General features: G+C 45.5%; 1 protein-coding gene across 5 annotated transcripts in view; it reads left to right on the forward strand.

Moving 5' to 3' along the window:
* Positions 1-392: 392 nt before the first annotated feature.
* sulf2b (sulfatase 2b) overlaps positions 393-24,685 on the forward strand; it is a 197,611-nt gene continuing 173,318 nt past the window's right edge. For 2 of the 5 annotated variants that reach the window (XM_031794191.1, XM_031794192.1), the window contains exon 1: positions 424-874. The gene's annotated coding sequence lies outside the window, so the exon portion shown is untranslated. Of the gene's footprint in view, positions 875-24,252; positions 24,276-24,685 lie in introns of those variants that run through there. The other 3 variants (XM_031794185.1, XM_020506342.2, XM_031794187.1) reach the window with 3 other exon arrangements.

Raw genomic sequence — 24,685 nt, forward strand, 5'->3', positions numbered from 1 at the left:
CATTTCACCCCCACCTCTCATAAAATGTGCTCCTGTTCCCTTTCTTTCCCTCCCTCCACTCACTCCACTTCTCACTTATAAACTTGTCCCTTTTTCCTCATTCATTTACTTCCTTCTTTCTCTTGTTTTGTCTCCGTCTCTGTCCCACCTCCCCCTATGTCTCTCTACTTATCTTTTTCAGTTTCTCTGCTCTCTCGCCTTCTCTCCATTTCTCTGGCTCCGCCTGCCTCACCAAGGGAAAGTGTTCTGTTTTCAGATTGGGCACAGGAAGGCAGTACAGCCCTCTCCCTATTCACTTCCCCCTCCTCCCTTGCCCTCCCTCCCTTCTCTCTCTCTCCCGCTCTGTGAGTGAGTGAGTAAAGCAAAGAGGCAGGCATGTTTCAACAGATGGCTAGGGCTGTCCTGATTCAACCACGACTCCACACCGCTGTTGGTTCACTGAGAACTCTGTGAGCGAGCTAGAGAGGGAGAGAGAGAAATGTAACTTTGGAGAGAGGGATTTCTTTTTTTCTTAATTTGAAACTCCCCCCCCCCCCTTTCCCTCCTCGTTTCTCTGTGTGTCTATATTAGTGCTTTTTTCTCGTTCTCCGTACATCTGAGAGGGTGGTCAGTCAGCCTGTCAGGCAGCTAGCGAGAGAGAGAGAAAAAGAGAGAGATAGAGAGGGAGAGAGAGGAGCAGAGTAAGAGTAAAACAGAGCAGAGCAGAAAAAGGACAGAGGACAGACAAGAGATGGGAAGTGCATGGTGATGTGTGACTGATTACCCAGCCCAGAGCAGTGCCCCCTCCTCCAGCAGCTCTACTGGGTCAGTACCCTGGGACAGCACCTGCTTCCCTGACAGACATACACACGCTCAGGACCTGCATCTGTGTGAGGTACAGTGGCTTGCCCTACTTTTCACTTTGCTGCCTCTCTCTCTCCCTCTTCCTTGCTTTCTCTCTGTCTTTTTTCTGCACTTGCTCCTGCTGGCTGCGCTGATGTAACTGGGCTCTGGGAATTCTAAGGAGGTAGTGTAGCGCAACACAGCTAACCCTCTATGGCTACAGTTACCACCCACCCCCCCACCCCTTTGTGCCTCCCTGTCTTAAAGGAGCCAGGTTGTTTGTGCTTCATGCTGTCAGTTATTTTCTGGCAAGGTGCATCCTGTTGAGTTTCTTCTAGTGTTTGCTTATCTCTTTGCTACCTTGCTGATGAGCACGTGGGAGCTTGCATTTGCTGACTAGGAGCAGTGTTACTAGGGGAAAGGGAGGGACGGTGTTACACCCTGTTCCCCTGTCTGTAGCCCACAGCCACCAGGAAGGAGTGAGAGAGACACAGGAAGAGAAAAGAAGGGAAGGGGAGGTAGTGTTGGGTTGTTGGACAGACTTGAGCTGTCACTCACTATATGCATCAGGTACTGGTTCCCTGTTGAGCAACTCTGCAATGGGCTGTGATAGAGGAACACTGTTAATGTTACTTGGATAGTTGAAAGCATAGAAATCATTGTTTTTCAAATGGGAACTTTGATAAAGTGGAGATACTTTCCACTTGGAACAGTATGGGATTGTGAAGTGCCTTAATTTAATTGTTTTGGTTTTATCCTACTGTTGAAAAAGTATGGAAATATGAATTGGATGAACTGTCATCTTCTCTATATATCTGTTACCACTAGAACCCCTCTTCAAGCTTCATCCTGACTGCAACTTTCATCTAACAGTGTAATTATTAAATGTCATATATGTTTTTGCTAAAATAATCATTTGGTTGTGTTTATGAAGGCCTTGGTAAAAGTAATACTATTTTTACTGTATTTCAAATAACAATAGCATTTTCATTAGTATGTTAGTGTAGGATATACAGCTCGTTTCAGAAAGTACTCAGACCCCTTCCCTTTAACCACATTTTGTTACATTACAGCCTTATTCTAAAATGTATTGCATATTTTTTTCCCTCCCATCAATCTACACACAATACCCCACAATGAAAATTAAAAAATGATGTCACTGATGTCACATTTACACAAGTTTTCAGACCCTTTACTCAGTAAATGTGATATTTCAGTTTTTATTTGTAGTACATTTGCTAACATTTCTAAACTGGAAATATCGCATTTACATAAGTATTCAGACCTTTTACTCAGTAGTTTATTGATGCACCTGTGGCCTCAATTACAGCCTCGAATCTTCTTGGGTATGATGCCACAAGCTTGGATCACCTGTATTTGGGGAGATTCTCCCATTATTCTCTGCAGATCCTCTCAAGCTCTGTCAGGTTGGATGGGGTGTGTCACTGCACAGTTATTTTCAGGTCTCAGAGATGTTTGATCAAGTTCAAGTTTGGGCTCTGGCTGGGCCACTCAAGGACATTCAGAGACTTGTCCTGAAGCCACTCCTACGTTGTCTTGGCTGTGTGCTTAGGTTCGTTGTCCTGTTGGAAGTTGAACCTTCGACCCAGTCTGAGGTGCTGAGCTCTCTGGAGCAGGTTTTCATCAAGATATCTCTGTACTTTGCTCCATTCATCTTTTCCTCAATCCTGACTAGTCTCCCAGTCCCTGCCGCTGAAACACATCCCCACAGCATGATGCTGCCACGACGATGCTTCACCATAGAAATGGTGCCAGGTTTTCTCCAGACATGGCGCTTGGCATTAAGGCCAAAGATTTCAATATTGGTATCATCAGGCCGCAGAATCTGTTTTTGATGGTCTGAGAGTCTTTAGGTGCCTTTTGGCAAACTTTACTGAGGAGTGGCTTCCATTTGGCCACTCTACTATGAAGGCCTGATTGGTGGAGTGCTGCAGAGATCTTGTCCTTCTGGAAGGTTCTCCCATCTCCACAGAGGAACTCTGGAGGTCTGTCACTGTGACATTGTGTTCTTGTTCAACTCCCTGACCAAGGTCCTTATACCCCAATTGCTCAGTTTGGCCGGGCGGCCAGCTCTAAGAAGAGTCATGGTGTTCCAAACTTCTTCCATTTAAGAATGATGGAGGCCACTGTGTTCTCAGGGACCTTCAATGCTGCAGAAATGTTTTGGTACCTTTCTCCAGATCTCTGCCTCGACACAATCCTGTCTCTGAGATCTATGGACAATTCCTTCGTCCTCATGGCTTGATTTTTGCTCTGACAACCTTTATATAGACAGGTGTGTGCCTTTCAAAATCATGTCCAATCAATTGAATTTACCACAGGTGGACTCCAATCAAGTTGTAGAAACATCTCAAAGATGATCAATGGAAATCTGTGAAATCTGTGAATGTATTGTAATGTTTGTAAAATTGTACAAACTGCCTTAATTTTGCTGGACCACAGAAAGAGTAGCTGCTGCCTTTCGCAGCAGCTAATGGGGATCCATAATAAACACAAATTGTAACAGACTGCACCCAAGCTAAAAAATTTAAGGTCTGAATACCTATCTAAATAAGCTATTTCTGTTTTGTAAAATGTTGAAAAACCTGTGATCATTTTGTCAATATAGGGTGTGTAGATTGAGTAAAAATGAAATGTAATACATTTTAGAATAAGGCTGGGACGTAACAAAATGTGGAAACATTCAAGGGGTTGAATACTTTCTGAATGTACTGTATGTATGTACAGTGTGTGTGTTTGTGTGTGTGTGTGTGTGTGTGTGTGTGTATGTGTGTGTGTGTTTGGGGTCACGTAGATATGTCCTTGTTTTTGATAGAAAAGCTTTTTTTTGTCCATTAAAATAACAACAAATTGATCAGAAATACAGTGTAGACATTGTTAATGTTGTAAATGACTATTTTAGCTGGAACCTGCAGATTTTTAATGGAATATCTACAGAGGTATACAGAGGCCCATTATCAGCAACCATCACTCCTGTGTTCCAATGGCACGTTGCGTTAGCTAATCCAAGTTTATAATTTTAAAAGGCTAATTGATCATTAGAAAACCCTTTCGCAATTATGGTAGCACAGCTGAAAACTGTTGTTCTGGTTAAAGAAGCAGTACAACTGGCCTTCTTTAGACTAGTTGAGTATCTGTATTTGTGGGTTTGATTACAAAATGGCCAGAAACAAAGAACTTTCTTCTGTAACTAGTCAGTCTATTCTTGTTCTGAGAAATGCAGGCTATGCTATTAATAGTCTATGTAGATATTCCATTAAGAATCATAAGTTTCAAGCTACAATAGTCATTTACAACATTAACACTGTCTGCTCTGTATTTCTGATCAAATCGATGTTATTTTAATGGATAAAAAATGTGCTTTTCAAAAACAAGAATTCTATGTGACCCCAATATTTTGCACACACACACACACACACACACACACACACACACACACACACACACACACACACACACACACACACACACACACACACACACACACACACACACACACACACACACACACACAAATTATATATACAGTACCAGCCAAAAGTTTGGACACAATGCCTCATTCAAGGGTTTTTCTTTATTTTTACTATTTTCTACATTGTAGACTAATAGTCAAGACATCAAAACTATGAAATAACACATCATGTAGTCAGCAAAAAAGTGTTTAACAAATCAAAATAAATGTTATATTTAGATTGCCCACCCTTTGCCTTGATGACAGATTGCCCACCCTTTGCCTTGATGACAGATTGCCCACCCTTTGCCTTGATGACAGATTGCCCACCCTTTGCCTTGATGACAGATTGCCCACCCTTTGCCTTGATGACAGATTGCCCACCCTTTGCCTTGATGACAGATTGCCCACCCTTTGCCTTGATGACAGATTGCCCACCCTTTGCCTTGATGACAGATTGCCCACCCTTTGCCTTGATGACAGATTGCCCACCCTTTGCCTTGATGACAGATTGCCCACCCTTTGCCTTGATGACAGATTGCCCACCCTTTGCCTTGATGACAGATTGCCCACCCTTTGCCTTGATGACAGATTGCCCACCCTTTGCCTTGATGACAGATTGCCCACCCTTTGCCTTGATGACAGATTGCCCACCCTTTGCCTTGATGACAGATTGCCCACCCTTTGCCTTGATGACAGATTGCCCACCCTTTGCCTTGATGACAGATTGCCCACCCTTTGCCTTGATGACAGATTGCACACTCGTAGTTACCTGGAATGCATTTCAATTAACAGGTCTGCCTTGCTAAAAGTTTATTTGTGGAATTTCTTTCCTCAATGCGTTTGAGCCAATCAGTTGTGTTGTGACAAGGTAGAGGTGGTATACAGAAGGTAGCCCTATTTGGTATAAGACCAAGTCCATGTTACGGCAAGAACAGCTCAAATAAGCAAATAGAAAGTCCATAAAGAGACATGAAGTTCAGTCAATTCAGAAAATGTCAAGAACGTTGAAAGTTTCTTCAAGTGCAGTCTCAAAAACCAGCATGTGCTATGATGAAACTGGCTCTCATGAGGACCGCCACAGGAAAGGAAGACCCAGAGTTACCTTTGCTGTAGAGGATAAGTTTATTAGAGTTAACTGCACCTCAGATTGCAGCCCAAATAAATACTTCCCAGAGTTCAAGCAACAGACACATCTCAACATCAACTGTTCAGAGGAGACTCCGTGAATCAGGCCTTCATGGTCGAATTGCTGCAAAGAAACCACTATTAAATGACATCAATAAGAAGAAGAGTCTTGCTCGGGCCAAGAAACACGAGCAATGGACATTATACTGGTGGAAATCTGTCTTTTGGTCTGATAAGTCAAAATTTGAGATTTTTGGTTCCAACTGCCATGTCTTTGTGAGACGCGGAGTTGATGATTGGATTATCTCTGCATGTGTGGTTCCCACCCTGAAGCATGGAGGAGGAGGTGTGACGGTGTGCTTTGCTGGTGACACTGTCTGTAATTTATTTAGAATTCAAGGCACACCTAACCATCATGGCTACCACAGCATTCTCAAGCGATATGCCATCCCATCTGGTTTGCGCTTAGTGGGACTATCATTTGTTTTTCAACAGGACAATGACCCAACACACCTCCAGGCTGTGTAAGGGCTATTTGACCAAGAAGGAGAGTGATGGAGTGCTGCATCAGATGACCTGGCCTCCAAAATCACCCAACCTCAACCCAATTGAAATGGTTTGGGATGAGTTGGACCGCGGAGTGAAGGAAAAGTAGCCAACAAGTGCACAGCATGTGTGGGAACTTCTTCAAGACTGTTGAAAAAGCATTCCTCATGAAGCTGGTTGAGAGAATGCCAAGAGTGTACAAAGCTGTCAAGGCTAAGGGTGGCTAAGGGTGATTTTGAACAATCAAGAATAAAATATATTTTGATTTGTTTAACACTCTCTTGCTTACTACATGTTTCCATATGTGTTATGTCATAGTTTTGATGTCTTCACTATTATTCACTATTAGGGGCGTGAATCTGAAAACCAGTCAGTATCTGGTGTGACCACCGTTTACCTCATGTAGCACGACACATCTCCTTCACATGGAGTTGATCAGGCTGTTGACTGTGGCCTGTGGAATGCTGTCCCACTCCTCTTCAACGGCTGTCCAAAGTTGATGGATATTTGCGGGAACTGGAACATGCTGCCGTACGTGGTCCATCCAGAGCATCCCAAACTGGCTCAATGAGTGACATGTCTGGTGAGAATACAGGCCATGGAAGAACTGGGACATTTTTTTAGATTTCTGGAATTATGTACAGATCCTTGCGACATGGGGCCGTGCATTATCATACTGAACATGAGGTGATGGAGGCGGATGAATGCCATGACAATGGGCGTCAGGATCACACCACGGTATCTCTGTGCATTTAAATGGCCATTGATAAAATGCAATTGTGTTCGTTGTCCATAGCTTATGCCTGCCCATACCATAACCCCACCACCACCATTGGGCACTCTGTTCACAACGTTGAACAGCAAACCACACACCCACACGACGACATACACGTACGTGGTCTGCGGTTGTGAGACCGGTTGGGCGTACTGGTAAATTCTCTAAAACGACAGAGGCGTTTGCACTCTCCCTCAAAACGTGAGATATCTGTGGCATTGTGTTGTGTGACAAACTGCACATTTTAGAGTGACCTTTTATTGTGTAATGATCATGCTGTTTAAGCAGATTCTTGATATGCCACACCTGTTATGTCGTGGATAAAACAGTATGTAAACATTTATAGTGACCAGTGTTCCATGACTATGTACATAGAGCAGCATCCTATAAGGTGCATTGTAGAGTAAAATGACTGCTTTAGAGGTTCCAGTGTAAAAGTCAGAAAATACATTTTTTTCAAAATAAATAGAAAGACATATGATTTCTATTATTTTTATTTTATGACTTCGGTGACAACTGGATCAAGAAACAGGAGTGTTTGTGCGGCCTTTTCTGCTATTGCCTTGTTTTCGATGTTTAGTCGACTGTGTTCTGTGTTGACTTTGGAAGTCTGACAAATTTTGCTCAAGATGGGCCAGGTTGGCTCAAGTTGTGTTTGCTCTGTCTATTTACACTGGGTTTCTAGATTCTCACAGATACATGGGCAGATGCGGCCAGCGGGGTGAGTGGCACGGGCTCCGAGGTTTACCTCAGCCGCTGGAATGCAAACATGCACGGAACCCAACTCTTTCAACACCTGGCTGCACCTGCCTGTCCAGTCAGTTACATACTGATGCTCTGCTCTGGCCGTCTGTGGTCTCCTCAGCACAACCACTCAACAGCATTTCTCCCTCACTTCATTTCCTTATGTCTAGTGTATGGGTAGGATTGTTCTCCATGCGCTTTCCTGTATGGAAAGTTACATTCAGTCAAACAGGTCCAGTGAAGTTAGGGATTTCTTGTTCGATATGTTTTCATTCATTAAGTAGAGCATTGAAACATTCAAGATTTATTTACTATTTCAGGCCAATGATGGCCTGGTTTCTTTCCATCACAGCTTCCCTACCAAGATGATGGTCCAGTGCTCCTGTCTCCCCTAACGCTGGTTTCGGGTGTTGCGCTCTGATAATATTAGTCTGGCCATGATGTTTTAGATGTAAGGCCCAGCCAGAGCAATACACTTCGACACTCATGAGGCTGAGGAGAAGAACAGAGAGAAAGAGAGAGGAAGGAACTGAGTGTGGGTTAGTGTGTGTGCGTGCATGTGACGTTTACTTATGAGGCACAGTCAGCTCTAAAGCGTGGAAAATCTGCAATAACGTTTTATTAAAACAAAAAGAAGGAGTCTTTGTGTTATGGTGGGAAGGGCATTGATCGGTCTTGGTCAACCACAAAACACAAAAAGGCATGGCCATTTAACACTGATAACGTTTAAATGTTGATAGTGAACACAGAAGAAGGCATGACTCAGTTCTGTAGGGTGAGAAACCAAACAAAGATAGCAGTCCAGGATTACTGGTTATAGTAAGTTAATTCAAACAACATGATATATCATAAGGTTGTAATATTAGAGTCCTACAGTGAAAAGAAAAAAAATCCTAGATTTCTCTAAAGGCTCCAATATATTTCCAGATAATAAACCAGGCTAGTGGAAAGATGTCATCAGTCTCGGAACCAAGGTTGCTTCCTCTATGACAGGTGTTTAACCTTTGAACCCATTACATTGTGAGAAGTTTGGTGTGGCATGAGGGTTTATTGATCCACAGACGCAGCTGATGTATGCACAATATAGCAACACACGCGCGCTCGCACACAGCCACGCACAAACATGCACGCTGTGCACTTTTCTGTTCAAGCTCCATGAATCTGCCTACACCCGCCACCTGCTTCCCACATCAAAGACCAATTAGAGCATAACAACATTGACAACACTGTTTTACCAGTAAGTTGGTATTTGTCCTCTCCGACTCTCTTTGTCTATAGTTTTCCTGTTATTCACCAGCTTGTGACTGTCTGCTTTGTTCCACTTGCTGCTCCAGTGACTTCAGTGTACTCTGCATTGCTACATCAGATAGCTTACTCAACTAACATGAAGCATCCAGAGACTGCATTTGAATACGAGAGGAAATAGCATGGCTCTGTGCACAAAGCATTTAGATAAAAGTCATAAAGCATCAGATAAAGTTTCTGCATGCGTTATTTGCTTAAGGCAATACTGTGTATGGCTGTGGGCTTGTATCTACTATAAGGGCTTCCAGAATGTGGGTGTCTGGGTGTGTTTGTGTGGGATTGTGTGTGAACTCAGTGGAGCGCATGTGTTTCAACTAGACAGTCACAGGGAGCGGGGGGGGGGGGGGGGGGGGGGGGGGTCTAGGGGCTACTTCAGGGAGAGGCCCTCTTCACTCAGCAGCCATTCTTTAGTGGGGTGGGTGATGTTCACGTCTTAGGCACTAGTGGTGCGCGGGTAAGCAGTTCGTTCACCTGCACCCCCGCAACCGCCCAACTAGATGTGAAAATCTGAGGCCTGCACCCAACCCTAACCGCAAATATAGACAATGCCCTATAAGCTACAGTCAATGACTGAAAAATGTTTTTTTTTGGACAGGGGTTGCAGGACTTTTTTTGTGTGCCTGGTTTAGATATGTTTCTGCTTGTAATTCCCGACATTTTGGTAGGCTATTTGTTAGTCAACTTGTCTATAATTAGATACATGCCGCTTCTGTTCTGTCATTATATGATGCCCTAGAAGACTAAACAAAACCCTGGTCAACAGAATAATGTAATAGATCACTAGAATTATTGCTTCAATCTAGTTGACATCTGTAAAGTTTCTCTGTCATCTTTCGCAGAGCAAAGACGTTTAGGGAAAAGCAAAATGTCTAAATGACATCAGTTTGACCAGTTGTAAGGAACAAGAAAGCTGTGAAAACCAACGTGTTTCTGATAAGATGTCAGTTTGGCTTCGATGCATATTTCACGTGATTGAAATACTATCAGCTTTTGTGATGCTTTTATGATGAAGACAGCACCTCTACAGATGGTATCTAACTGAGCATTGCGTTCTCTCAAGATGCAGAACGAAAGAAATCATTATCCTGTTCCCAAGTCCAAATTTGACTTACGTTTGGTGTATAATTTTACTGCAAGAAATGCTTAGTTATGCAGGAGCTATTATTAAGGCTATGTGAGAGGCTGTAGACCTACAGTCAGGGTCCAGATTTCACTTTCCATTTAACTCAAAACAGTAGGCTCCCTTGACGTGCCATCAAATCAAATCAAAGTTTATTTGTCACGTGCGCCGAATACAACAGGTGTAGGTAGACCTTACAGTGAAATGCTTACTTACAGGCTTTAACCAATAGTGCAAAAAAGGTATTAGGTAAACAATAGCGAGGCGATATACAGTAGCGAGGCTATATACAGTAGCGAGGCTATAAAAGTAGCAAGGCTATAAAAGTAGCAAGGCTACATACAGACACCGGTTAGTCAGGCTGATTGAGGTAGTATGTACATGTTGATACGGTTAAAGTGACTATGCATATATGATAAACAGAGAGTAGCAGTAGCGTAAAAGAGGGGTTGGCGGGTGGTGGGTGGCAGGACACAATTCAGATAGCCCGGTTAGCCAATGTGCAGGAGCACCGGTTGGTCGTGCCAATTTAGGTAGTATGTACATGAATGTATAGTTAGAGTGACTATGCATATATGATAATCAGAGAGTAGCAGCAGGGGGGGGGCACACAGTGAAAATAGTCCGGGTAGCAATTTGATTAGCTGTTTAGGAGTCTTATGGCTTGGGGGTAAAAAATGTGGAGAAGCCTTTTTGTCCTAGATTTGGCACTCCGGTACCGCTTGTGATGCAACCGGTAGTAGAGAGAAAAGTCTATGACTGGGGTGGCTGTGGTCTTTGACAATTTTTAGGACCTTCCTCTGTCACCGCCTGGTTTAGAGGTGCTGGATGGCAGGCAGCTTAGCCCCAGTGATGTACTGGGCCGTTCTCTCTACCCTCTGTAGTGCCTTGCTGTCGGAGGCCGTACCAGGCAGTGATGCAACCTGTAACTCACATCGTTCAGTCTCCTCAGGACTTTGAATGGCCCCACAAACCGCGGACCCAGCTTCTGGCAAGGCAGGAGAAGGGGCAGGTTTCGGGTCGAGAGCCAGACCCTCACTGCGGTGACGGTCTGTGCTGGCTTTCTGGCGCAGCACGGGGCGCTGAAGGTGAACATGAGCGGCGTCCCATGTCTCCTCCGTGCGCCGGAACCAGTCGTCCAACGCAGGAGCCTCGGTCTGACTCTGATGCCAAGGAGCCAGAACCGGCTGAAAGCCCAGTACGCACTGGAAGGGGGAGAGGTCAGTGGAGGAGTGGCGGAGCGAGTTCTGGGCCATCTCTGCAAAGGGCACGAACGCCCGACTGATGCCTGGATGATCAGAGGAGGGTGACGGGTGGGCCCAATAGATCAGCCGCTCAGGGACAGCAGATGGAATGTACAGACGCCCTGCGGGACACTGGAGGGGAGTGGGCTCTGCATGTAGCGCCTGCTCAATGTCTGCGTCCAGCTTGCACACAACCGGCGCCACCAGGCAGGAAGCCGGGATTATGGGGGTGGGAACCACGGGCCACTCCTCTGTGTCATACAGCCGAGACTGTGCGTCTGCCTTAGCGCTCTGGGAACCTGGTCTGTAGGAAAGGGTGAAAACAAAACGGGTGAAAAACATGGCCCACCTTACCTGGCGAGGGTTCAGTATCCTCGCCGTCCGGATGTACTCCAGATTGCGGTGGTGAGTTCAGATGAGAAAAGGGTGTTTAGCCCCCTCAAGCCAATGTCTCCACGCCTTCAAAGCCTTGACGACAGCCAACAGCTCCCGGTCCCCCACGTCATAGTTTAGCTCCGCCGGGCTGAGCTTCCTTGAGAAGAAGGCACAGGCGCTGGAGAAAGCTGAGAAAGCACGGCTCCTATCCCAGCATCGGACGCATCCACCTCCACTATGAACGCCAAAGAGGGATCCGGATGGACCAGCACGGGAGCCGAGGTAAACAGAGCCCTCAGGTGATCAAAAGCCCTGTCCACCTCAGCCGACCACTGCAAACGTACCGGACCCCCCTTCAGCAGTGAGGTAATGGGAGCCGCTACCTGCCCAAAACCCAGGATAAACCTCCGGTAGAAATTGGCAAAACCCATAATTTGCAAATAAATTCATTAAAAATCCTACAATGTGATTTTCTGGATTTTTTTTCTCATTTTGTCTGTCATAGTTGAAGTGTACCTATGATGACAATTACAGGCCTCTCTCATCTTTTTAAGTGGGAGAACATGCATAATTGGTGGCTGACTAAATACTTTTTTGCCCCACTGTACACCCTGCCCGTGCAGGTGCCTAAAAATCTAATCTACAAAGGCTTGGAAGACTGATGGAGCATTCATCAACCCGTACGGCATGACGAGGTACTCATAATGCCCTGAGGTAGTATTAAAAGCCGTCTTCCACTCGTCTCCCTCCCAGATACGCATAAGGTTGTAAGCACTCCTCAGGTCCAGTTTTGTGAAGAAACGCTCCCCGTGAAATGATTCCACTGCCGTAGCGATGAGAGGTAGTGGGTAACTAAACCACACTGTGATTGAATTTAGACGTCTATAATCAATGCACGGGCGCAGACCTTCCTCCTTCTTCTTCACAAAAAAGAAGCTTGAGGAGACGGGTGACGTGGAGGGCCGAATGTAACCCTGCCTCAGAGATTCAGTGACATATGTCTCCATAGCCACTGTCTCCTCCTGGGACAATGGGTACACGTGACTCCTAGGAAGTGCAGCATTCTCCAGGAGGTTAATCGCGCAGTTCCCTCGACGATGGGGTGGTAATTGGGTGACCTTCTTCTTACAGAAGGCGATAGCCAAATCGCCATATTCAGAGGGAATGCACATGGTGGAAACCTGGTCTGGACTCTCCACCGTAGTCGCACCTACGGAAACTCCTATACACCTGCCTGAACACTCCTCTGACCACCCTCGAAGAGCCCCCTGTCTCCATGAAATCACCGGGTTGTGATGAGCTAGCCACGGAATTTCCAGCACCACTGGAAACGCAGGTGAATCCATTAGGAATAGACTAATCCGTTCCTTATGACCCCCCTGCGTTACCATGTCCAGTGGCACCGTGGCCTCCCTGACCAGCCCTGACCATAATGGTCGGCTATCTAAGGAGTGCACGGGGAAAGGTTGGTCTAACGACACCAGGGGAATCCCTAGCCTTAGTGCGAGCCCATGATCCATAAAGTTCCCAGCTGCGCCTGAATCGACTAGCGCCTTATGCTGTAGAGAGGGAGAAAACCCAGGGAAAGAGGTTAGCACAAACATATGGCCGACAGGAAGCTCTGGGTGAGTCTGGTGCGGACTCACCTGGGGTGAATGAGTAGTGCTCCGCCTGCCCTCCCGACTCCCAGACGAGCTCCTCCAGCACCGGTCGGCCGTGTGTCCTCGCCGACCACAACTGGTGCAGGAGGAAACTCCTCCTCTGTTCCCCCTCGATGCAGCCCTCCCTATCTCCATGGGGATGGGAGCAGGAGGGCCTGGGGGTGGAATCAACTGGGCCCGTTCCGGACGCCCGCAGGCAGCCAACAGGTTGTCCAGACAAATGGACATGTCTATCAGTTCATCCAATGAGATAGCAGTGTCCCGACATGCTAGCTCCCTGCCGATGTCCTCCCTGAGGCTACAACGGAAGTGGTCCATCAAAGCCCTGTCATTCCACCCCGCTCCTGCGGCCAAGGTCCGGAACTCCAGGGCAAAGTCCTGCGCGCTCCACTTCTCCTGTCGCAGGTGGAACAGCCGTTCACCCGCCGCTCGGCCCTCCGGTGAGTGATCGAACACAGCCCGGAATCAGCCGGTGAACTCGGGGTAGTGATCCCTCGCCGAGTCTGGGCCATTCCACACTGCATTGACCCACTCCAGGGCTCGCCCCGTCAGACAGGAGACGAGGACGCTCACGCTCTCCTCCTCTGAGGGAGTCGGACGGACGTAGCTAGGTATAATTCCAGTTGGAGGAGAAACCCCTGACACCCAGCCGCCATCCCATCATACTCCCTGGGGAGCGCCAGATGCAGAGCCCCGGAGCCGGATGCTGAAGCAGGGGTAGGTGGTGCTGGTGGAGGGGGCACTGGAGATGAGGTGGGAAGGCCACTCCTCTCCCATCGGTCCATCCTCTCCATCATCTGATCCATGGCGGACCCAATCCGGTGAAGAACGGTGGTGTGATGGAGGACCCTCTCCTCCATCGATGGGAGAAGAGGTGTAGCTGCTCCTGCTGATTCCATTGTACAGGTTTAGGATTCTGTCACAGCTGGCTGGGTGTGTAGAGAGGAATCAGGCGCAGAGAGCAGAGAGGTCCAGGGGAAAGATGCACTTTAATGCGGCACCAAAAGTAAATGCCCAAACACGCAGGGCGCAAACACTGACCAACCCAAAACAACGGGTAACACGGTCCAGAGCACAAACAACACCAACGACACAACGTGAACATCAAAATAATCCCTCACAACAAAGGGGCGGGTTCCACACGCTAAATAGGGAAGCGAATCAAGCACACACAAAATAGGAACAGGTGTAACAAATGAGACAAAACTAACCGAAAAGAAAAAGGGATCGGTGGCGGCTACTAGGCCGGTGATGACGACCGCCGAGCACCACCCGAACAGGCAGGGGAGCCAACTTCGGCGGGAGTCGTGACAGATAAAAGATATAAGTGTTTTTCACAGAATTAAAGATAGACTTCTCCTTAATGCAACCGCTGTGTCATATTTTTTTTTTACTTCACGGAAAAAGCATAATCTGAGAACGGCGCTCAGAACCCAAAACAGCCAGAGGAATATCCGCCATTTTGGAATCAACAACAATCAATTACCATTGATGATCTTCATCAGAAGGCACTCCCAAGAATCCCAGTTCGACAATAAATGACTGATTTGTTCCATAAAGTTCCATCATGTATGTCCAAATAGCCACTTGTTGTTAGCGTGTTCAGCCCAGTAATCCATCTTCATGAGGCGCAGGCACTTCATCCAGGCAAAAACTCGAACAGTTCCGTTACAGTCCTTTAGAAACATGTCAAGCGATGTATGGAATCAATCTTTAGGATGTTTTTAACATAAAACATCAATAATGTTCCAACCGGAGAATTCCTTTGTCTTCAGAAAGTCACTGGAACGAGAAGTGACTCTGTCGGGAGTGTGCGTCATGAGACCAAGGCTGCCAGACCACTGACTCAAAGAGGTCTCATGAACCCCTCCTTTATAGTAGAATCCTCAAACCAGTTTCTAAATACGGTTGACATCTAGTGGAAGCCCTAGGAAGTGCAACCTCATCCATATCTCAATGTGTATTCGGCCAAGCTTAGCAAAACTATAAACCTCAGATGTCCCACTTCCTGGTTGGATTATTCTCAGGTTTTTGCCTGCCATATGAGTTCTGTTATACTCACAGACATCATTCAGTTTTAGAAACTTCAGAGTGTTTTCTATCCAATACTAATAATAATATGCATATATTAGCATCTGGGACAGAGTAGGAGGCAGTTTACTATGGTCACGCTATTCATCCAAAAGTAAAAATGCTGCCCCCTATCCCAAAAAGGTTAATTGTAAAACCAACAGCATAAAGAAATAACCAACATGGGTACAAAACCCGATGCGCACCAGTAAACATGTGCACAAGCACTTACAATAAACAATTCCACACAAAGACATGGGGGGAACAGAGGGTTAAATACACAACAATTAACAAGGGAAATGAAAACCAGGTGTGTAGGAAAACAAGACAAAACAAATGGAAAATGAAAAGTGGATCAACGATGGCTAGAAGACCGGTGACGCCGACCACCGCCGCCTCAGTGGATTGACGTAAACTTTTCTGCCCTTTCCCAAAGCATTATTTGGTGATTGGCTGTGTATGCTATTTGGCCTACAGTTAAGCCCGAAAGCTTAGGTTTACGCACTAATACCAGATAGTCTACAAAAAAAATGAAAGAAAAAACTCTATGTACCCTATATAAATTGCGCAATAATTATACATTTATACTTTTTTTAAAGCCACTCGCCCGCCCTTCAGTCACACAATGACCCTAAACCCATCTGCCCGGGGGATATAACCATGGGGACTGCAGGCTATGAGTCAACCCGCACATCACTATTATTCACGTTATCTCTTTGTGTTGAGGCCCAGGAAACATGAACTGGTGCACACACAGATACGCATTGATAAACTGACGCACACGATCAAACTCACACATACAGTATACACACATACATGCAGGTGGGCACAAAGATACACACACACACTCACAAATCATACATCACGTGAACAAACATGGATGAACACCCAGCATGGCTCGTAAAGTCTGCTCATGGGTTGATGATCATACTCTGATCCATTTAATCTAGTTCATGTTACACCACCTCTTCATCGATCACTGACTCGCATCTGGGTTGATCCCCTGCCTTCTCAATTTTCATTCGATTTTCTTTGTCCACGGGTGTCAAAGCAACTGGATAAAAATCTATATTGTCTGTTATTGGATTTAAAGTGAGTATGTTGAGCTACAGCGGTGGAATTCAATTCACTAATAAAATCAAATTGTATTGGTTGCATACACATATTTAGCCGGTGTTATTGCAGTGTAGCGAAATGCTTGTATTCCTAGCTCCAACAGTGCAGTAATATTGTGGAATATAGTGACGACATCAGCACTATGAAATAACACATATGGAATCATGTAGTGAGCAAAAAAGTTTTAAACAAATCAAAATATATTTTATATTTGAGATTCTTCAAAGAAGCCACCCTTTGCCTTGATGACAGCTTTGCACACTCTTGGCATTATCTCAACCAATTTCATCTGGAATGCTTTTTGAACAGTCTTAACGGAGTTCCCACATATGCTGAAAACTTGTTGGCTGCTTTCCCTTCACTCTGTGGTCCAACTCCTTCTAAACCATCTCACTTGGTTTGAGTTCGGGTGATTATGGAGGCCAGGTCATCTGGTGCAGCACTCCATCACTCTCACTCATTCTTGGTCAAATAGCCCTTACACAGCCTGGAGGTGTGTTAGGTCGTTGGCTTATTGAAAAACAAATGATAGTCCCTGTAAGCGCAAACCAGATGGGTTTGCGTATCGCTGCAGAATGCTGTGGTAGCCATGATGGTTAAGCGTCCCTTGAATTCTAAATAAATCACCAACTATATATATATAAATATAAGAGAGAGAGAGCGAGAGAGAGAGAGCGAGAGAGAGAGAGAGAGAGAGAGAGAGAGAGAGAGAGAGTGTATATCTGGAGAGAGCCATGATTCCGTGAAACAGAGTTGTTACAGTCCCTGATGTCTCTCTGGAAGGAGATCCTCGCCCTGAGCTTATCTACTTTATTGTCCAGGGACTGAACATAAGCAAGTAATATACTCGGAAGAGGTGGATGGTATGCACGCCTCCTGAGTCATACTAAAAGTCCACCCCGAATAACTCTTCTTGGCTCTTCTCAGCCTCTGGGATAAGTGGAATTGCCTTTAGGGGTACGAACAAAAGATCCAATTCAGGAAAGTCGTGATTCTGGTTGAAATGCTGGTGAGTTACCATCGCTCTAATTTCCAAAAGTTATTGTCGGCTGTATGTAATAATGCAAAAAACTTTTGGAGCTAATAAAGTGAGAAATAAAAAAGGATCTGAATTAATTAAATATTCTTATTAAATACTTTTTTCTTTACATAGTTGAATGTGCTAACAACAAAATCACACAAAAATTATCAATGGAAATCAAATTTATCAACCCATGGAGGTCTGGATATGGAGTCACACTCAAAATTAAAGTGGAAAACCACACTACAGGCTGATCCAACTTTGATGTAATGTCCTTTAAACAAGTCAAAATGAGGCTCAGTAGTGTGTGTGGCCTCCACGTGCCTGTATGACCTCCCTACAACACCTGGGCATGCTCCTGATGAGGTGGCGGATGGTCTCCTGAGGGATCTCCTCCCAGACCTGGACTAAAGCATCCGCCAACTCCTGGACAGTCTGTGGTGCAATGGATGGTGGATGGAGCGAGACATAATGTCCCAGATGTGCTCAGTTGGTTTTCAGGTCTGGGGAACGGGCGGGCCAGTCCATAGCATCAATGCCTTCCTCTTGCAGGAACTGCTGACACACTCCAGCCAGGTCTAGCATTGTCTTGCATTAGGAGGAACCCAGGGCCAACCGCACCAGCATATGGTCTCACGAGGGGTCTGAGGATCTCATCTCGGTACCTAATGGCAGTCAGGCTACCTCTGGCGAGCACATGGAGGGCTGTGCGGCTCCCCAAAGAAATGCCACCCCACACCATGACTGACCCACCACCAAACCGGTCATGCTGGAGGATGTTGCATGCAGCAGAACGTTCTCCACGGTGTCTCCAGACTGTCACATCTGTCACATGTGCTCAGTGTGAACCTGCTTTCATCTGTGAAGAGCACAGGGCGCCAGTGGCGAATTTGCCAATCTTGGTGTTCTCTGGCAAATGCCAAACGTCCTGCACGGTGTTGGGCTGTAAGCACAACCCCCACCTGTGGACGTCGGGCCCTCATACCACCCTCATGGAGTCTGTTTCTGACCGTTTGAGCAGACACATGCACATTTGTGGCCTGCTGGAGGTCATTTTGCAGGGCTCTGGCAGTGCTCCTCCTGCTCCTCCTTGCACAAAGGCGGAGGTAGCGGTCCTGCTGCTGGGTTGTTGTTAGTTCACAAGATTAAACATTTAGGATCTAGGTTGTGAGATGTTGGAAACCAACCAGAAAAACTTGGCTTTAACCAGCAAAACAGAATGTTTACTATACTAAACAGGAAAATCTAAACATGGGCGTGTCTTGCTAATTGCCTATAATTTCCACCTGTTGTCTATTCCATTTGAACAACAGCATGTGAAATTTATTGTCAATCAGTGTTGCTTCCTACGTAGACAGTTTTATTTCACAGAAGTGTGATTGACTTGGAGTTACATTGTGTTGTTTAAGTGTTCCCTTTATTTTTTTGAGCAGTGTATATACTGTATATATATAGTATATATAAAAAAAATGTCCATATATATTTTCCGTATATATTTTGCATACACATTTTAGATACATGGTACTTTTATGTACAGTTGAAGTCAGAAGTTTACATACACTTAGGTTGGAGTCATTTAAACTCAAACACAACAAATTTCTTGTTATCAAACTAGTTTTGGCAAGTCGGTTAGGACATCTACTTTGTGTATGTCACAAGTAATTTTTCCAAATATTGTTTACTGACAGATTATTTAAATTATAATTCACTGTATCACAATTCCAGTGGGTCAGAGGTTTACATACACTAGGTTGACTGTGTCTTTAAACAGCTTGGAAAATTCCAGAAAATTATGTTATGGCTTTAGAAGCTTCTGGTAGGCTAATTAACATCATTTGAGTCAATTGGAGCTGTACCTGGGGATGTATTTCAAGGCCTACCTTCAAACTCAGTGCCTCTTTGCTTGACATCATGGGAAAATCAAAAGAAATCATCCAAGACCTCAGAAAAACAATTGGAAACCTCCACAAGTCTGGTTCATCCTTGGGAGCAATTTCCAAATGCCTGAAGGTACCACGTTCATCTGTACAAACAATAGTACCCAAGTATAAACACCATGGGACCACGCAGCTGTCAAACCGCTCAGGAAGGAGACGCGTGCTGTCTCCTAGAGATTAATGTACTTTGGTGTGAAAAGTGCAAATCAATCCCAGAACAACAGCAAAGGACCTTGTGAAGATGCTGGAGGAAACAGGTACAAAAGTATCTATATCCACAGTAAAAACAAGTCTTATATCAACATAACCTGAAAGGCCGCTCAGCAAGGAAAAAGCCACTGCTCCAAAACCGCCATAAAAAAGCCAGACTACGGTTTGCAACTGCACATGGGGACAAAGATTGTACTTTTTGGAGAAATGTCCTCTGGTCTGATGAAACAAAAATAGAACTGTTCGGCCATAATGTTCTTCATTATGTTTGGAGGAAAAAAACGGAGCCTTGCAAGCCGAAGAACACCATCCCAACCGTGAAGCACAGAGGTGGCAGCATCATGTGGGGGTGCTTTGCTGCAGGAGGGAATGGTGCGCTTCACAAAATAGAGGGAGGAGGGAGGACAATAGAGGGTGGAATCATGAGGGAGGAAAATGATGTGGATATATTGAACATCTCAAGACATCAGTCAGGAAGTTAAAGATTGGTGGCAAATGGTTCTTCCAAATGGACAATGACCCCAAACATACTTCCAAAGTTGTGGCAAAATGGCTTAAGGACAACAAAGTCAAGGTATTGGAGTGGCCATCACAAAGCCCTGACCTCAATCCCATAGAAAATATGTGGGCAGAACTGAAAAAGTGTGTGTGAGTAAGGAGGCCTACAAACCTGACTCAGTTACACCAGCTCTGTCAGGAGGAATGGGCCAAAATTCACCCAACTTATTGTGGGAATCTTGTGGAAGGCTACATTTAACGTTTTACCAAAGTTAAAGAATTTAAAGGCAATGCTACCAAATACTAATTGAGTGTATGTAAACTTCTGACCCACTGGGAATATGATGAAAGAAATAAAAGCTGAAATTAATCATTATCTCTACGGTTATTCTGACATTTCACATTCTTAAAATAAAGTGGTGATCCTAACTGACCTAAAATAGGGAATTTCTTTCTGGGATTAAATATCAGGAATTGTGAAAAACTTAATTTTAACATATTTGGCTAATATGAATGTAAACTTCCGACTTCAACTGCAAACAGTCACATAACAACAATGTATTACCGAACATAAGCTCTTTAATCCTAAACATCTCAGCCACTCTCAGCGAATCCCATCTATCAACATAGACCGCCCTTGTTTGGTTTCCATGTACCATATATTTTTCAATTGTGCTATGATGTTTTACATCATTTAAAAAACTTTCTAATGGCATATTATCCACAGATAGTGAGCTAAAGATGAAAACTTTTCCTAGAAGTATTATTTCTTTGACTATGGCTTTCCAAATCGCCCAACACTACTATTTTTAAAGTTCATTTGAAGTGCCTGTTGTGATTTTGTAACCATTCCTAAACCTGAGACCAGAAACAAGCTACATAGGGGCAATACCAGAATAATGATCTATTGATTCTGTCTCAAAATCTACAGAGCTGAGATTGTTGCATGCCCCATACGCAACAAATTGTTGGTAAAGTGTTGGTCCCATGTTTCATGAGCTGAAATAAAAGAGCCCAGATATGTTCCATATGCACAAAAAGCTTATTTCTCACACATTTTGTGTGCACATTTTTTTTTACATTAAAATTGCTGCATGTTGCGTTTATATTTAAAATTGCTGCATGTTGCGTTTATATTTAAAATTGCTGCATGTTGCGTTTATATTTTTGTTCAGCATAGCATGGCTCTGGCCAAACGTCCTTACTACGTAGAAATAGGGTGCTATTTGGGACAGAGCCAAAGCAGCAACAGCCGTGCATGGTCCTGTTTACATTTGGTTGAGTAGAGGTGAGTCTGTCTGGGGGCTGCATGGCTGTGAAGGAGATTGTTTGTTCTGTTCCCCATGTTCAAATCTCTGTTCACCCTCTAACTATTGGTACCAAGAGGGCAGGGGTTAAACTGTCTTTAACGCTTCCTGTGAAGGATTACTCTGTGTGAATGTCTAGGTGTAGAAAGTGTTTATGTTCCACTGGTGTGCCCGAAAAGACTGTTAAGGGTTTGTATGTGTGTGTGTGTGTGTGTGTGTGTGTGTGTGTGTGTGTGTGTGTACTAGCGTGTTTCATGCATGTGTGTTTCTTTGTCTGTGTTAGTGACCGGAGTGATCAACAGTATGTGTGGGTTGGTGTGTGGGGTTGGTGAGTGGGGTTTGTTTCACTTTGTTGTGTAAAAGTGAAAAACATCCCTGTATCCCATCCCAGCTGTGTTCCTCTCCAAAAACCCGGGATTAACGGAACCCACGAAACATCAGCGCGATATGTCGAATGCTCTGAATATCCTGCGAAACCCTCTCCTCTCCTGATGTGAACTGGGACCTCACACCTGTCTGTAGTACACACACACACACACACACACACAAGCATGCAAAGAATCACACTGTATAGCTACCGATTTGAAAATGAAGACAATCCTTTTATCTTTGGAGTTGTGCTACGGGGTTTGTCCTGGTTTTGATAGTCCAGCTCCTTTGCGGCAGAGCTCCTTGGAGGAAACACTGAAGGGAGTTAACCCTTTAACTCCTGTACGGTTCACACTCTACTCAAAGTAAGCAATGTTGAACACAGAGTGGTGTCACAGTGTCATACTGTTGGTTCCTTTTCTGTTTCCCACTTAAACCAGCCTTGACTATGCCCACTCGCCCTGTGGTGCCGAGCTCCATGCAAAACACACATATATACACTCACAAAATATCACACACAGCGGGGCCAGAGTTTGCAGACACAGAGGCCTCAGTGCTCTCATGTAGAGGGAACAGACACAGAGGCCTCAGTGCTCTCATGTAGAGGGAACAGACACAGAGGCCTCAGTGCTCTCATGTAGAGGGAACAGACACAGAGGCCTCAGTGCTCTCATGTAGAGGGAACAGACACAGAGGCCTCAGTGCTCTCATGTAGAGGGAACAGACACAGAGGCCTCAGTGCTCTCATGTAGAGGGAACAGCGGCACAGAAGGAATTCAGCCAGCTAAAGCTAAAGCACTGTGAATGTTTCGCCCGGCGGAGCAGGAGCACAGGTTGAGTGATGTAATCATGCCAGTCGTTAGTATCGGGTAGAAAACGGTGTACTGTAGAGGCAAGGGGAACAAGCACAGAATTGTTTATTTATTATAGAGAGGCAGAGAGTGGAGGGGCGAGAGAGAGAAATATGGACGAGAGAGACAGTAGTGACAGGTGGTCTCACAATTTGCCCCTAATACCCTCACCTCTGTCTACCTACATGCCCTCCCCTCTCAGCGCCATCTCATTCCCCCTCTCCCCCTCTCCCCCTCCCCCTCCTCACCCTCTTCTCCCGTTCCTCACCCCTGCTGTGTCCCAAATGGGCCAGAGTCTGACTAACTAAGTCACTTTCCAGACCCACTTTCTCCCTGAGTCCTGCCTGCCGGATGCAATATTCATGTCGAGGCCTACTCCCACTAGGGAGTTGGCTGTGTGTGTATGTCGGTGCGTACGTGTGTCAGGCCGGGGGCAGTGGGGGAGCCACTCCTGACTGTGGGGCTGAGGGGGGAGAGATAGTAATGGAGGAGGAGGACACCTGGAGCTTCTGTTTTGATGTTTTTTACCTCCATTATTTAAACTGTGCTGCTATGCCCGAACAGCCCCAACGCATCTGAGCCATGCTGAAACTGATGTGGGGATGTTGGGTGTTCTGTAAAGTCCTGCCCCTGTTTATATCGCCCTCCTCCCCAGCCCACTCCCCCCTGGCCCCCCTCTCTCTGGCCCGCGGGACTGAAGAGACTCACTCACACAGGAAGATCCATCAGGCCAATAGCTCTGAGAAATCCCCACCTGAAACCCATTTTAAGGCTGTGAGTTATTGAACAGAAAGTCCAGAAGTTGCTCTGCCATTGTAATGTTTCCTACCTGGGAACAGGCTATCCAGAGATACTTGCTGCAGTTGTACACCTGGTACATCTGAAGTCCATGTGTCTGGCTCTGTTGGCAACAGTGAGAGTCATGGGGTTACACAAGGGACTAGTTGTTCCTTTGTGTACTGTAAGATGATGAGCTGGCAGCTGTTGTCTCAGTACAGACGTGTGTGTGTGTGTGTGTGTGTGTGTGTGTGTGTGTGTGTGTGTGTGCGTGCGTGCGTGCGTGCGTGCGTGCGTGCGTGCGTGCGTGCGTGTGTGTGTGTGTTTGTGTGCTTTTGCGTGGATGTTAGTGTTTCAGAGTGTCAGGTTAAATCTGTGTTCATTAGTGTTACAGAGTGTCAGGTTGAATCTATGTTCAGAATCCTTCCACTGTGCAAGTGTTGTAAACACATTGCTCGTCTAGAGAGAGGCCCGGGGTGAGAGGAGCAGCTCTTCACAACATAACTGCTACGTTCACACCTTACATGACATTACAAGGCAACAAGAGACGCTGTAACACCGTCTTAAAAGAGACCAACTACTCCGCACAGTGCAACACAATGCTTAAAAACTGTTATTTCCTCTCCTGTCACACTTGTTCCCTCAACACTACTTCACAGCACTGAAGTTGACTCTGCTTTAAACACAATCAAAGGATTCAATGGATTTTATTCCCTTTTTCCTCCTCTTCTCCCTGTGAGATGACCGAGCTGTTCAAGCAATGAGGGAGGAGGTGGAACAGATCGGGTTTGATCCAGATTTAAACTTCCGAAAAGGTCAACTTCCTGGATTTGTCTTGGAAAGCGCTTGGACATTGTTAGAGGCAAACAAAGTGTGGAGTGGAGCAGGGTGTTGTTCTCAATTCACAGCCACTGTCGCCCCACAGAGGTATTGCAAGCATGGGTGTGGATATAACTGTGTGATTTCATACGTGCATATGTGTTTGTGTGCATGTGTCTTGAGTGTGTGTGTCCATTTTTATGCACGTATTGTATGTCTCGTAGTGTGTGTGAAGGTCTTCATGATGTCACCAGGGTGGGGGACCGTCCCCAGTTTGTCAGGGTGCTCAGAAGTGTGTTGCCACCACAGCAGGAGGGGTGACAGAGAGAGCTCTTCTGGGAAACGGGCAATTCTTTTTAGCTTACTATGACTGTGACATGTGGTTGTTGTAACTGTAAGTTGCTCAGATAAGAGTGTCTGCTAAATGATTCAAATGTAATGTAAATGTATCTGTCTGTGGGTGGGGACCGGGCAGCTGCAGGACACAACACTCATGTGGTTCTGATACTGTGATGTGT

This window comes from Oncorhynchus kisutch, linkage group LG17 (genome assembly GCF_002021735.2).
Source record: "Oncorhynchus kisutch isolate 150728-3 linkage group LG17, Okis_V2, whole genome shotgun sequence".
Lineage (NCBI taxonomy): Eukaryota > Metazoa > Chordata > Actinopteri > Salmoniformes > Salmonidae > Oncorhynchus > Oncorhynchus kisutch.